This window comes from Lepidochelys olivacea (assembly GCF_965140295.1).
Source record: "Lepidochelys olivacea isolate rLepOli2 genome assembly, chromosome: 11".
In the NCBI taxonomy this organism is placed as follows: Eukaryota; Metazoa; Chordata; order Testudines; family Cheloniidae; genus Lepidochelys; species Lepidochelys olivacea.
The window spans coordinates 6457626-6472999 of record NC_140421.1 but is presented as its reverse complement, the minus strand read 5'-3'; the positions used below and the strand labels follow the sequence as shown (position 1 = coordinate 6472999).

Sequence of the window (15374 nt, the reverse complement as noted above, 5' to 3'; positions counted from 1 at the left end):
TGAGGTTTTCTGGCTTCATTAACCAATCGCATCAGGTGCAAATCTGTTTGATATTAGAAAATATTTGGAGGAGGTTTCCAGGGGCATCTAAAGGATTTAGGAGCACAAGTCGCATCGATTTTCAGTGGGACTGCTGCTCTAAATCCTTTAACTTTTGAAAGTCCCACGGTTGGTAAATATCGCAAGCAGCCACATGGCAGGTTTTGGATTGTCTGTAAAGTATCAAGTACAGAAACTTGGGAATTGGTTACTAAGCATATTTGGGATTCAATAATTTCCCGTCTAACTCCCCTACTTCCACATTGCTAGATGGTAAGTGGACAGAATGTGGAGGGATATTGTGCTACTTTCCACATGGAATAATTTTCTCCCTGTCCCTCTTCTGGCTTTTGCCCCTTGTTTTATCATTTTTATCTCATGTCCTTTTTTTTTTCTCAGTGTCATTGTAATGGAAATTATTTTCATTGGAATAATGTTCAGATGTGTTACGCTTCCCTCTTGTAGCTGGTTTATGCTTGCCATAAAGCTACTGGACTATGAATAACAATGTCCTTTGCAATGATAAAAGTGATCGTGACTCCTTGTCCGTTACTGGTTCTTTCTCTGGGATATTTGCCAAGCACAGTAGTGTGTGGTGGAGGCAGGAGTGGTCCCGGTTGGGTAACTTATTTATTAAGGTCATACTCTCTGGTGAAGTGGATTGGGCCCTCTCCCCTCAGACTTGAGCAGTAGGACTCTTCACTGGTATTTCAGGATCCTTTACAGTTGTTATGAAAATAATGTGTTCATAGAACAGCCATCTACCGAGTAACACTTGAAAACCCAACTGCAGGCTAATGTTTCCAACACGTTCAAGCTACTGCTCACTACTTGTAATGTTCCCCTCCCGTCTGGCCTGCAGAATGGCAGGCAGCGTGAATTCCTAACTAATAATTCTATGTCACTAAGGAGAAGGATGATCCTAGGTGTTCCCAGGCTAAATGTGTTTTGCAACAGCTAAAATGGCTGAAAGTCTAATGAATGTTTATACTCTGTTGAAACTTTGCACAGTACACGCTGCAAAGTTAATAGGAATTGATAAAAATAATGAACAGTCTTATCTAACTCTTGCAGCACTTGCCATCCACGTAGCTGCAGAGGAGGTCAGTATCATTATCTCTATTTACCAATGGGAAAATGGAGGCACAGAGGCATTGAAGTGTCTTGTCCAAGGTCATCCAGCAGGCCACTGGCAGAGTCAACAATAGAATCCAGGTCTCCTGAGACCCTCTTCACTGTTCTGTCCACTAGGCAACACTTCTTCCCCCACAATAAGATCATGCTAGTGATCAGAACCTTAAAAGATCAGGTCCTCAGAGAGTAAGGCATAGATACATGATGTTCTGGGAACCATCATAACTCAGGAAGAGAGGAATTGCCATTCTGGGTCAGACCCATGGTCCATCTACTCCAGTATCCTATCTCCAATAGTGGACAGCACCAAGGTTCCTGGAGCCTCATAATGGACAATTATGAAAAAAACTCCCCCAGAGGAAGGTTCTTCTTAGCTCCTCTCAATTAGTGGTTGGCTGAAACATGAGCGCTTATAGGTAAAAATTTCAAAAGCATCTAAATGACTCAGGAACTGAAGTCCCATTTCCAAAGATGACTTAAAGCACGTAGGATCCTAAGTCCCATTGACATCCTGCCCAGGATGGTGATGGTGAAATCTTCAGGGAGATTAGAGAGATTGCAAAAACCAAAAACCCAATAATAATGAGGGATTTCAGCTATCCCCATGCTGGCTGGAAACATGTTGCCTCAGGATGAGGATGAGGAGATAAAATTTCTAGATGCCATTAGTGACTGCTTCTTGGAAGCAGCTAATCCAGAAACCCACAAGGGGAGAGGCAATTCTTGATTTAGTCCTAAGTGGCGCATAGGATCTGGTCCAAGCGGTGAACATCGCTGAACCACTTAGTAATAGCAGTCATAATATAATTATATTTAACATACTTGGAGGGGGAGTAACAAAGAAACCCATCACAGTAGCATTTAACTTCAAAAAAGGGAACTATACATCAATGAGCAGGCTAGTTAAATGGAAATTAAAAGGAACAATCACCAAGAGTGAAAGGCTGGCAAGCTTCATGGAAACTTAAAAACCACCATCATGGAGGCGCAAACTATCCATATACCCCCAATTTATATATATATATATATATATATATATATATATATATATATATATATATATATATATAAAAATAAATAAATAGACACACACCCCCCGCAAAAAAAAGCTGCAGACTACAATAGGCAGTTATAGATCAGATTTTTCAAAGATGTATTTTTAAGTCAAATCCTAGTGAGAAAAAGAGAAAGGAACATAAACTCTGGCAAGTCAAGTGTAAAAGCATAAATTAGGCAGTCCAAAAAAGTATCTGAAGAGCAAATAACAAAAGACATAAAAAAAAAAACCCTAACAGCACGGTTTTTTTAAGTGCATCAGAAGCAGGAAGCCTACCAAACAGTAAGTGGAGTCACTGACCAATCAAGGTGCTAATGGGGCACTCAAGGAAGACAAGGCCATCAGTCTTCACTGCAGAGGACGTGAGGGAGATTCCCACTCCTGAGCCATTCTTTTTAGATGACAAATCTGAGCAACTTTCTCATATTGAGATGTCAGTAGAGGCAGTTTTGGAACAAATTGATAAATTAAACAGTAATAAGTCACCAGGACCAGACGGTATTCACCCAAGAGTTCTGGAATATGAAATTGTAGAATTACTAACTGTGGAAAGCAACCTAGCGCTTAAATTAACCTCTGCACCAGATGACTGGCAGATAGCTAATGTAATGCCATTGAAAATAAGTCTCCAGAGGTGATCCTGGAAATTACAGGCCAGTAAGCCTAACTTCAGTCCCAGGCAAACTGGTCAAAACTCTAGTAAAGCACAGAATTATCAAACACACAGATGAACATGATTTGTTGCAGAAGAATCAACATGGCTTATGTAAATGGAAATCATGACTCCCAATATATTAGAATTATTTGAAAGGGTCAACAAACATGTGGACAAGGGTGATGCAGTGGCCATAGTGTACTTGGACTTTCAGAAAGCCTTTGACAAGATCCCTCACCAAAGGCTCTTAAGTAAAGTAGGTAGACATGGGATAAGTGGATCAGTAACTGGTTAAACAATAGAAAACAAAGGGTTGGAATAAAGAGACATTTTTCACAGTGGAGTGAGGTAAATAGTGGGGTCCCCCAGAGATATGTATTGTCACCCGTGCTGTTCAACATATTCATAAATGATCTGGAAAAAGGGCTGAACAGTGAGGTGGCTACGTTTGCAGATGATACATTATTACTCAAGATAGGTCCAAAGCTGACTGTGAAGAATTACAAAGGAATCTCACAAAACTAGATGACTGGGCAATAAAGTGGCAGATGAAATTCAACACTGATAAATACAAAGAGATGCACACTGGAAAACATGATCCCCAATATATGTATACAATGAATGGGTCTAAATTAGCAGTTATCACTCAGAAAAGAGATTTTGGAGTCATTGTGGATAGTTCTCTGAAAACATCTGCTTTATGTGCAGCGGCAGTCAAAAATTAGGAAATGTTTAGATAAGAAACCAGAAAAGATCATAGTGCCAAGATAGAAATCCATGGTATGCCCACACCTTGAATACTGATAAATTAAACAGTGGATTTCTGGTCACCACATCTCAAAAAAGATATATTAGAATTAGAAAAAGTTCAGAGAGGTGCAACACAAATGATTAGGGGAGCTTCTGTATGAGGATAGTTGAGAAAGATGGACTGTTCAGCTTAGAAAAGAGACAATTAAGGGGGGGAAGGGATATGAGAGAAGTCTATCAAATCATGAATGGTGTGGAAAACGTGAATAAGGATGTGTTGTTTACCCTTCACAAAGCACCAGAACCAAGCGTCACATGACTAAATTAATAGGCAGCAGGTTTAAAACAAACAGAAGGAAGTACGACTTCACACAGTGCACAGTTAACCTGTGGAACTCATTGTCCAGCAATGTTGTGGAGGCCAAAATATAAGTGGGTTCAAAAAAGAATAAGAGAAGTTCCTGGAAGATAGGTCCTTGAATGGATATTAACCAATGTGATCATGGATGCTACCCCATGGTTTTGGTGACCCTAAACCTCTGACTGCCTGAAGCTGAGACTAGCTGAATGGGGATGGATCATTCAATATTTGCCCTGTTCTGTTCATTCCCTGTGAAGCATCGACACCAGCCACTATCAGAAGACAGGATACTGGGTTAGATGGGCCATTGGTCTGATCCTGTATGGCTATTCTTATGTAAAACTTGGGCTCTTTGTTCACATAGGTGTTTTTGAAAATCTTAATCTATATCTTTTTAAGTCCTATATAATGTAATTGTGCATCTTTTCATTTTTCATATCAACATTTAGTCCTTTTATGTAGGCTGCTATGCCCTTGGGATCAGCATCTCAGCCTCCGGTCTCTAGTTATAGTCATTTCAAAATTCACCTTTCTCTGGTCATTTTTCAAGGAGCATGGGACCTCAAAGCACCTGCACCTTGAGACACGGATGCATTAATCAAATTGCAAAGAAATTCTAGGTGCCATTAATTACTATGCGGGATAAAAATCATTATTCTGCCTCATTAAAGGTATCAAAATGGTTTCCATAGATCATTCACCGGATCTGTTGACCTTCAAGGATGACTGGGTAATTAGATTATATTGTATCCCAAAAGAGTATATCCTAAGTGAGAGCTGTAACACAGTAAATGGAGAAAATCTCTGAGTGAAGAAACCAATAAGGGATATTGCTATAGTTTAAGGGTATACAACTCTTTTTAGTCTTTCTAATTTCTTCTGTCACATGAAGAGTTTTGCATCCAACAACAGGCACCTGCTAAGAAAGACAATGTATTTCTTCACTCCAGTGCCAAATGTTTGATGTAACTTTCTGTTGCAAATTTCAGCAATCCCACCAAATAACCGACACCTTAGCATTGTTATCCATCTTGACCTCACTATTAAAATTGCCCACTTCAATATGATGAAAAAAGACTTGATAATTCCACTGGTATATCCTGATAATTCCAGATATATCCTGTCACTTACTCTCCCCTATTTAGAAAAAAAAATCAGATGAGAAATATAAACATGATGGGAAAAGATCTATAGGAAATGTGTCTCCAAACCTTTGATTTCCACTTTGCTTTTCCTATGGGTGCCATGTGATTCCTAATCCAGAAAGACGGCAGAGAGCCAGCATCAAAGTAAAGAGATAAAATCTCAAGCTCTATTCCAAAACGATTGAAAATTTATCTGGATTTATCATTTCATCTCATGAACTCAAGAACTTGAGCGATTTTTTTCTATTCAGTACCTATTGCCATCCCAGTGAGCTCCCTTTTCGATTTCTCCTCTAGCGAGAGAGACTCTGAAATTGCAAAGGAAAGATTAAAGATAGAAAAAAATACATCAGTTAAAACCAAAAGTACAGATGAAAACAGCTTGAGTCATTCTCCTGCCAGCTCTTTGATTTCCAGCTTACAAGAGCTGTAACTAGGTGAACCCAAGTGCCCTGTCATCCAGGGCCTTGAAATCTGCCAGGCTTTTTAATAAATGCATAATGAAAAAATAAACCCATGGTAGGTATCAGATAAATTAGCACACAGAAAAAAAAAAAGTCCAAGAGATGTAAAGCAGACATTTTCCAGATGAATTGTTTTTTTCATAAACTAATAATCCATGCTAACCTCCCTCCATTTCAAAGTCAGAAGCAGGCTTGTGTGAGCATTTTAAGTCTACCTGCTCCTGTCACCTTGCAAACATATTTACTTGAACCTGGAGCATCTTGTTCCTAACCAGAGCAAAGTCTTTATCATTTTTAAGCCACACAAAGGCAGTAAATTGAGGGCAAAGTTAAAATAAATCAACACGCACGTGTGCATACACATACACGCAGAAAGAAAGAAAGGTTTCGTTCTTTCTTTCTTCACAGCTTGCTGACCCTCCCACTTCTGCGTGGGTCCATATTGCTCAATCTTTTGTCTCTCATATTAAGGGCCACCATCCCTCACACTGAGTCATATCTAACTCTGAGAGTCATGCCTGGAGTGAGGTACTATGAAACGTGGCGGAATTGGACCCTAATAAGTTCTAGTGCTAATGCAATCTAATTATATGTCTATAGTGCCTTTTGGCCTAAAGGTTTCAGAGTAGTAGCCGTGTTAATCGGTATCAACAAAAATAACCAGAAGTCCTTGTGGCAGCTTAGAGTCTGTCAATGGTCTTTACAAATTAGATACAGGATGCACTTTGCCCACCATCAAATTGCAGCTCACAGAGTTTAGGACAGTAAATTAGGGGACAGGGTCATGGCAGGTAAGGTTAAGGTTAAGGACAGGGCATATTTAACAGGCAGGAGTAGAGGAAAGTGGTCAAATTGGGGCATATGGGCCATGGTTTTGTTTAGGGCAGTGGCTCTCCAACAGTGGTCTATGGCTGACTGATGAACACTTGCTGATTGTCCCTGGAGAGTTGGATGAACCATGACACAGGTGGTTCCTCCCTGCTTCTAGCTGCTGAATCACATGGACATACATGAATACTTCCCAGATATTGTTTGTTCATGCAAGCCATTGCTCTAGTTAACACAGGAAAATGATGTTATCTTTAGGGGACTTAGAGGGATGTAATCACACAGTGCAATCATGAATGGAAAAGGAGGCAGTCCAGGTAACTGTAAATAGGAGGTGAGATGATCCAAGGGAGAAGAAAAGGGGAATCAAAACTATTAAGGCTGGAGATAAAGTAAATCTCTGTGTAAATATGGTCCATGCTATGAGAGAGGAAATAAGTACATAATCTAGGAAGTCTCTCTTGCAAAACCATGCCACACATCATGGAATTTTTGATGGTGCAGAGAATGCACTTGCATGTATGTAGAAAATTGAGATGTTGACAAGAAGTTTCTATTGAAATCCAGTGTGACTAATTCTTAGAGGTAGTAGTGGTACTTGACTAGCAGGCATCCAAATGAGATTTGCTTTTGGTCTCCTAAATCTTATTTGACTTATTTGAAAGGAGAGGCAGCCAAAAGCATTCAGCCAAGAACTCTGTTTGACAGATTTCTTTTTTGCTGTCCAAGAGGAAGGAGATGCAAGGTGGCTTCGTTAGCTCAATTCATGGAGATATTTTATGCATTCAGAACACTTCAGGTTACTGAATGGTCAACAGATGCCCAAGAGATGCAAAGGGAACAGCTAGAGGATGGTAATTGGATTATATAAAGTGGAGAAAGAAGAGCAGCTGTTTGTAACTAATCTGTGTGCTGCATACATACAGACTGACATTGAACATATTGGCATCTGGGATAAAACCCAGGACCATTGGCTGCAAACAAAGAGGCTTCTAGTACTTGATTTTGAGCTGAAAAGAGAATCGTCATTAGCTGTTGCAAACAGTAGGCCTTTATCATCTAGAGCTCTTCCAGTAGAGGACAGTTTTCTACACACACCCTCTGGCCAGTATATTGCAAATGACAGGTCATTTGTTCAGACAAGGTGGGTGAAGATCTTTTATTGGACCAACTTCTGGTGGTGGGAGAGACAAGCTTTTGAGCCAACACAGAGCTCTTCTTCCAGTCTGGGAAAGGTACTCCTGGTGTCACAGCAAAATGCAAGGTGGAACAGACCGTTTAACATAAGTAGTTAACACTTATTATAAGGCACCATTCGAGGCAGAGTGTCCTGTTAATACCTCTGCAGTTATAGGACAAAAAGATGGGGTTAGTGGGTTACAGATTGTTGTAATAAGCCATAAATTGAATGCTTTTGTTCAATCCATGATTTTTAGAGTCTGGCAGAGTAATGAATTTAAGCTCCCAGGCTTGTCTTTTGAAAGGGCTTGGTGCTCTTTGAGTTGGTGTATCCTGGTCTGTGGTGAGCTTGCTTCTCTAGTATCCTGGGACTGACAAGGCTACAGATACATTGCCTAGGTCATTTGTTGTCTTGTTTGAGGAGCTGACCTCAGCTAGCATTGTAAAAAATGCTGTGTGAAGGCTTTTACATTTGAAGTGAAAATGCAGACTTTGTGTTTCTTTATTTCTATATACGGAAAGGCCAAACAGGCCAAAAAATGACCCCCCACAGAAGCCCTTGACACTAAAATCTTTGGCAACAAATGATGACTCTTTTAGCATGATAAAACCGGAACATTCATAAGAATGTTTAGAGGCAAATAAGTGAAGGTTGCAAAAAGCAAAATTTGGTGAGAAGCTGAGGAAAACTCCAATATCTACAAGATCCTACCAGGGAAAAGAAATTTACAAATTATAGAAATATGCAAATATTTCCTCTGAAATATACAGTGGTCTATATTTTGCTACAGAAATGCTGTCATGATAAAACCATTATTATTTATTTGTAGTATGATAGCATCTAGAACCCTAAGTGAGATCAGGGTCCCATTTTACAGATGGGGAACTGTGGCAGAGAGAGATTAAATGACTTGCTTGGCGTTAACCACAAAGTCTGTGGCAGAGCCAGGAACTGAACCCAGACCTCTTGAGTTCTGCTCTTAACCATGTCGTCCTTTCGCTGGTCATCACCATTTGTATGATGATGCAATGGCCTCAAATCTCATGAACAAGCTATTCTTGTATGTGGTAGGTTTGCTGATGGCTGTGAAACTCAAACTCTGCCCTGAGGCTTGCAATAAATCAAGCCAGGCTTGCTGATGTGAGAGTCAGACTTGTCCAAGCTCAGGAGCCAGCAAAGTCAATGAAACGTTAGGCAATATTCAGAAGGACCTAACGATAAGAGGCACAGGACATTGCCAGGGGATTAATGACCAGTTGGGTGATATTGGTGGACCGTGACACAAGCAAGGACCATTAACCTCAGACAAGTCATTAACAGGCAATGAACTAAGCATGATGGTTGAAGAAAACAGACATATGATTTTTATTTTTAAGTTTGATGCTTCATCTGTTGATCAAGAGACCTAATGAAATGTACAAATTGACTGTATCATCTTTCCAACCCATTCAGTTCATATTCCATCATGATCTCATTTCTGAACATTATTATTAATTACTGTGAGGCAAATCCCTGCTTGGACGGTGACTGTGTTGTAGAGATTGAAACTAGAATAGATAGAAGATAATAGCTTGAGTTTTGAAAATAACAGGCCAGATACACAACTGGGGTACATTGGTGTAATTCACTTGAAGTAAATGGAGCTCCACCAGTCTTCTCCAGCTGAGGACCTCAGCCTATTCTCCCCATGAGTCATTCGTGAAAGGTTAGCACTGTATTCATGTAGGAGAGAATAAACAGACTGCTTTTGCAAACATGTTTACTAGTTGACACTTCAAGTGAAATCTCCAGCATAAGATCAAAGACATGCAAGTCAAAATAACTAAATGCAAATATGAGTAAACCACATAAAAACGGCCATACTGGGTCAGACCAAAGGTCCAGCTAGCTCAGTATCCTGCCTTCTGACAGTGGCCAATTCCAGATACTTCAGGGGGAATGAACAGAACAGGTAATCATCAAGTGATCCATCCCCTGTCGCCCATTCCCAGCTTCTGGCAAACAGAGGGAGGGACACCATCCAGTCTGATCTAACTCCTATTAAAGTCCTTGGAAAGACTCATTACATACAATGCGTATTTTAACAGGTAGGGATTTCAGCATCAGACCCAATATTTATCATATGCATATTTTTTTTAAATTAAGTGTCTTAAGAGCAATTAAAAGGAAGAAAAAAGAACGTGTAACCACAAAGCAGTTTGCTGGTGCAGGGTAAGACATGAAGGAATCAACCTTGTTGTTGGAAAGCATGTTTGTGTGGCTGCAGGGAATTTTCGGGTGAAGCTGATCCCTTGAGTCCTGCTCTGCCTAATCAGACTGAGTCACTTGCTGGAAAATATCCTTAAAACTGCACCCCTGTTGGAGAGCAACAGGAGCTTTGTTAATTCACTAGAAATACATGTAATAATAATAATAACAATGCCATGCTTTTATATAGACGTCTTTGTCCGTAGATCTCAAAGCACTGTACAAAAGAGATTGAGATCATTATCCCCATTTTACTGATGAGGATACTGAGGCAGGTGGCAGGGACATGTCTTGCCCAAGGTCACCCAGCAAACCGGTGTGACACCAAGACCAGAATCCAGGTCTCCTGAGCCACTGACAAGTGGTCTAGCCACTAGGCAACACTGTGGACCTTGTACATGTATACACACACCATATATGTTAGAGGAGATGCTTATGTGACAAATTGCCTAGACATGTGGTAAGTATGTCTGTCCCTCATCTTCTGCCCACTGACCTAATCTCCCAAGGATTTATTTGTTCTACCATTCCAAAGCTTCAAGCACATGCATGGCTTGGTTCTGTTACGCATTATGGGCACAAGCCTGCAAACACACATCTGAGTAACTTTTCTCCTGTGAATATTCCTATTGAAGTCGATGTAACTGCCCATATGAGTAAAGTTACTCAGATGCGTAAGTATTTGCAGGATGGAGTCTGTTGTTTGGGCCCATCTACGCGGGGGGAATTATTGGGCTTTAGTTTCAGCTTTGGGTAATTATTTTCTGGCTTTGTCCTGATAAGCAGTTGCTACTTCATTTTTTGCCCTCCCTTGCATGTGCCTCCTGTTTTCATTTCTGGCTCCTGAGCTCATTGACTTTACATGGGAATCAAGTTCCTAACCTCCGTAGGCACTGCTGCAAATCCCATTGGGCACCTATCTATGTTTTAGGCGCCTAAACGTCTTTGTAAACAAAGACGGTGCAGAACAAAGGTGAATTGGGCCCCTAGAGCCTAACTTAGGCACTTTTAAACTATGTCCCATAACGCAAAATAAATACAATAATCAATAATCAGTTATACATTGATGTTATTCTTTTGGAAAGACACAAATCTGACCCCTAGATCTAAACACTCCAATCTTTGGGGGGTGAGGCATTTAAATTTCAAATAGGCTTCACAGGTCATAGCTCTAAGTACTAGCAGGGTCCATTAATTTAGCTATTTTAAGATTTAATAACTAGTGTTTTCCTTTAAGACAGCACCACAAAAAACAGCTGAGCAATAGCCGCAGGATACCACAGGAAAACAAAATCAGCAATCTCGCCTCTCTATTTTCCACGTGTGTGAAACGAACAGCGATAGCCCATTTTTCTCTCTCTTTCCAAAAATGTGCAAAGATGGTCTTAGTTAAAAGCCACTGGATGATTCAGAAGATGGGTCCTGTTATTTCGCAACACCAGCTGCACATCCTGTGAAGAGTAAATTTATTGAGTAAATGTCCCTTGGGAGAGGCTGCTAATTAAGGAGCAGGTTTCCTACCCAGCTGTTCCAAACAGAGAGAGAGGTCGTTCACTTTTAAATATCCAAGCTGTAAAGGGGAAGAAGTACTGGAGCACCAGGATTCTGCAAGCTGACAGGGAGCTTTTTGGTGGGGCATGGCACTGAAAACAGTCCTCTAGCCCCATGTGATATGGAATGAACAAAACAAAATTTCACCTAAATCATTGCAAAGGGCTTTCTGTACACCATTTTTAATAGCTGATTTTGAGTGCATCGCATTATTAATAGCCTCACTAATGTTACTTCCCGCCGTTTAATCAACTTCCCTAATTATTTTCTCTCTTAACTACTGCTTGTATGCATGCTGTGGAAATATCAAGGCAGTGTGGACACTAGTTTAATAGTCTGCTGAAGTCATTCTGTGTTCAGCTGTTGTATGGATAAAGGGTCTGTCAGGAGTTTCACTTGGGGTGTCTGGGGTGGGGGGGTCAGAGCTGAATGGCCAAGCCAGTGATTCTCATATCATTCCGATGAATGATGCCATCAACCCACCCCCTACTTCTAGGTTCTCAAAGTGAAACCATGGAAGGGCTCTGAACAAACAAAAAGTAGTTCTTCACACAACACACAGCTAACCTGTGGAACTCATTTGCAGGGGATGTTGTGAAAGCCAAAACTATAATAGGGTTAAAAAAAGAATTAAATAAGTTACTGGAGGATAGGTCCATCAATGGCTATTAACCAAGATGGTCAGGGATGCAAGCCCATGCTTTGGGTTTTCCTAGCCTCTGATTGCCAGAAGCTGGGGCTGGATGCCAGGGAATGGATCACTCAATAACTGCCCTGGACTGTTAATTCCCTCTGAAACATCTGGCATTGGTTGTTGTCGGAAGACAGGATACTGGGATGGATGGACCATTGGTCTGACCCAGTGTGGCCATTTTCATGTTCTTAATGCCATTGGTGGTACATGCAGAAATCACCCCGTTTACAAAGTCTTGATGTAAACACTGGGTTAAGGCTCTTTCCAGATTCCCTAACAGAACAGGTTTGAATTCCAAATTGAGCACCATGCAGTTCACAGGCTGAGGAGACCTTAAAGGCAAGATCAGCGTTTTCAGATTTGCGTGCCAACACGAAGATACACAGGGTAAAATTTTCAAATGTGCCGACGTGATTTAGGAGCCAAAGTCTGTTTAAAAAAAAAACTGCTTATGAGCCCAAGTCTCACTGACTGTCAGTGGGACTTAAGTGCCTAAGCCACCTTGGCATGTTTGAATATGTTATCCTTAAATCTGTATTTAGACACCTAAAAAGGGGCCTGATGTCCAGAATGGCTGAGCATCTGCAGCTCCCACTGACTTGGATGGAGTTACTCTTGATTTATACCAACATATTTGAGATTGAAATGAGGCCCATCTGGTGTGATCTTTCTCCCGTTGACATTAATGGGGGCTTTGCCACTGAATTCATTTGGAGCAGAATTGAGCCTATATTGGTTATTTATTTTTTCTTCTCACCATCCATAGCAGACTGTAGCAGCCATTGCAGAAGAAAGGATCAGGCCTGTCAAAGGATATTTTTTCTCCTAGCTCCCATTAACATGAATAGGAAGTTTGCAAGCACATCCCCTGGACTGTAACCTTGAATTAAAATACCCTCCTGTGGTTCCATTCTTGGGTCACTGCAATAATACAAGTGCTCACCAAATGCACAAGTGCTTATTGTGTTGCTTTTTAAAGAAATCATCGGTGACTGACCATCACTTACACTTCTGTGTGTGGAAATGCACACTGCTGGCACTGCTGATACCCATGGTACACAGACGGCAGAAAAATAACTATCCTGTTGATAGAGTTAACCGGAAAAACAATACATGGGCCATGTCATAATAGATAACGTTATGGCTGGGATGTTTGTTTGTGTCGTGCAATTTGTGTCATTTGATGATCTTACTCATGGTGGTGGATGCTGAGAGACCTCTAAACAGCAGATTATGTTTGTTATAGAGAGACAGAGACTGGACTCTGCTTTGGTTTTGCTGTGCTCAATGCAGTTCTCAGAGGATAGGGTTTGTTTACTACCTTTCATGTTCCTCCAATCCTGCGGCTGGGACTGTCCCCAGGGTGGATTAGAGTAGCTCCAGGGGGTGTTTTAACAGCCAGGGATCACCAAGGTGTAAGAATACCCTGGCCACATCCCCTTCCCTACAGCCACAAGGAGCGGTGGGAGTGGCGTAAACGCTGCTACAATGGCTCTCCACCTGCCCCCCCCTTCCCCCGCCAAGGATTTCCCAGAAGATCATTTAAACCAGCATTATGGCTGTTTTGCATCACTGGAGACTAGCCATAGATTTGAAGGCCAGAAGAGACCCTTGCAGTCATCCAGTCCAACCACCTGCATTTCACAAGCCAGAGAATTCCTCCAGTAAACTTTTCACCATAGCAGGGCCAAGAATCTGACCTGTAAGGCAGAACTGTCCCTCCATTGTGCTTAGTTAATAGCAATAGTCCCCAGGAATTACCTGGATAATAACCAGGCAGTGAAGCAGAACATAGCTTGAATACTGCTGTACGTCTTATGTACCTGCTTAGGCATGGCAAGATGAGGTCCGGATGACCAGCCAAGCCATCATTGCAATCAAATTCCCAGATGTCTACTGCTGTCCTGGTAGAGAGACAACACTTAATTACTATTATGAGATAGGAATGATGCAAAAATCATAGTAACCTGAATTATGCCCATGAATGATGTCCATGCCCCTTTTTGTGATTAGTGATAACCCAGCATAATGGGGCACAGAACTCCAACCAACCAGATAATCAAAATTCAAAGTTACACAAAAGATTTCTTAATAATAATTAATAATCCATTTCTCTTTCTATCACACATTTTAATGTAATTAGAAGATTATGTAAATCTTCCAGCATGAAAAGATTTGCTGCTGACTAAGGGCCAAAGTCCGCTCTCAGTTACACTGGTATAAATTCCAAGGTAACTCTGAGGCAATCAGTAAAATTGCTTATTTATATTGATGTAAATTTGGCCCTGGCAAAATCCCTTAGTTCAAGTCAACAATTTTGAAGAGCAGAAGTCGAACGATTTCTTAGCTGGAATTTAAAGAAAATAAGTCTGCCTGCCCGGGCTGGGAAGCTCACTCTGTTGCAGCGTAGACATGCCCACTGTGTTACCCTGATTATGGAGGTACTTAATCATAGCCATTGCTTGGTGTCACATTACTGATAGGTACTCTCAACCTTAGCTCCAGCTTCATGCAGGTTTTCTCAGGGAATATAAATGAATTGCATTGGAATTGGGAGACTCCTTGCAGGGTAAGGTTCTATTCAGTACGACGAAGGGTGGCAGAATCTGGTCGTGTATTATTGTATTTAGCCAGTCTTAAGCCCATGTACTGACCAAGATCTATGAGTTACCCACACACCTCCTGGGTATGGTGTTCTGGCCCATCTAGTGGCACTGAGACCAATTAGAGAGAGAAAAAGTCAGAGCTATTAATGAGTCTGCCCAACAGCCTTCGCTCACAGGCAGCTGGCTTTTAGCTCATGCTGTAGAGGCTCAAGCACTAAGCTCCAAAGGTCCCTGGTTTGATTCCTGCCTGCCGATGACCAGGGTCCGTCAGCGTTTCATATGCATAAATTCCCCAGTGATGTCAATGGGAGTTCCATCTATATATCTAGGAAACTATACCTCTTATATCCTTTACTTTCTCCTTCTATTAAAACCCCTTCTGATCTTATAGGCCCTATCAATGTTCCTCCCCACCACTCTGAACTCTAGGGTACAGATGTGCGGACCTGCATGAAAACCTCCTAAGCTTACTTTCACCAACTTAGGTTAAAACTTCCCCAAGATACAAATTAATTTTATCCTTTGTCCCTGGATCTCCACTGCCACCACCAAACTCTAACTGGGTTTACTGGGAAACGTAGTTTGGACACGTCTTTCCCCAAAAATCCTCCCAAGCCCTGCACCCCACTTCCTGGGAAAGGTTTGGTAAAAATCCTCACCAAT

The 15374-nt window shown here is 41.2% G+C and overlaps 1 protein-coding gene across 1 annotated transcript in view; it reads left to right on the top strand.

Moving 5' to 3' along the window:
- The window catches only part of CNTNAP5 (contactin associated protein family member 5), a 414335-nt gene that overhangs the window by 372344 nt on the left and 26617 nt on the right, over positions 1–15374 (top strand). The gene's annotated exons all lie outside the window — the stretch shown is intronic.